The 733-nt window shown below is 33.6% G+C and overlaps 1 protein-coding gene across 1 annotated transcript in view; it reads left to right on the plus strand.

Annotated features, from left to right (window-relative positions):
• LOC108745970 (MD-2-related lipid-recognition protein-like) overlaps nucleotides 1-733 on the plus strand; it is a 4,836-nt gene that overhangs the window by 327 nt on the left and 3,776 nt on the right. The gene's annotated exons all lie outside the window — the stretch shown is intronic.

Raw genomic sequence — 733 nt, forward strand, 5'->3', positions numbered from 1 at the left:
ATATATATATATATATCCTCCTTTATCCTATTTTAATTAGAAATCGCGATCTGCTTAATTAAACGACACTAGCGGTGTTATCTCGAAGGAAATCTAGCAGCAAGCTCCCTAAGGAAGTGACAACACGTTTTTCGCTTATGATGTCATTGGCGATCCTTGCTCATGCTCGACGACGTAATCAACGGAAGTTGGAAAAAAAATTAGACTAAGTTGTACTGTTCGATAAACATGATTAATAGTATGTTTTTTATCGCCATTAGAACGACGAACTTTCATTTAACGTCATTGCAACGTCGCGGCATATAAATAAGTCGAACGTATCTGAAACAGGAATGGATTGGCAACAACTTTTATTTGCATATTTTATTTCCAATTTCGATACAGTTATCGAACGTATGTTTCGGAGGGGTGAGGTTATTTACAAGTCTGACGCATCATCGCCGTCATGAAGTATTCTGCTTATTTATTTCAATAAATGTTTATTGATCGTATCAAATTTTATTGAGATGATCTCTTTCTTAGGACAACATGACGATCAAATATATGATTGATTTGATCGAACATCGTCGTAAGAAAGAAAGGAGCAACTCTTCTGTATTAAAAAGGATGTTAAAGGATTAATATACTGTATCACTTCACTAACAAGAAAAAGAAATTCATGACAAGTTATGTTATTCAAATTAAAGACAAAGATTTTTATAACGCCACGCATTAACGAATCACAATACTTAAT

This window comes from Trachymyrmex septentrionalis, unplaced genomic scaffold (assembly GCF_001594115.1).
Source record: "Trachymyrmex septentrionalis isolate Tsep2-gDNA-1 unplaced genomic scaffold, Tsep1.0 scaffold16, whole genome shotgun sequence".
In the NCBI taxonomy this organism is placed as follows: domain Eukaryota; kingdom Metazoa; phylum Arthropoda; class Insecta; order Hymenoptera; family Formicidae; genus Trachymyrmex; species Trachymyrmex septentrionalis.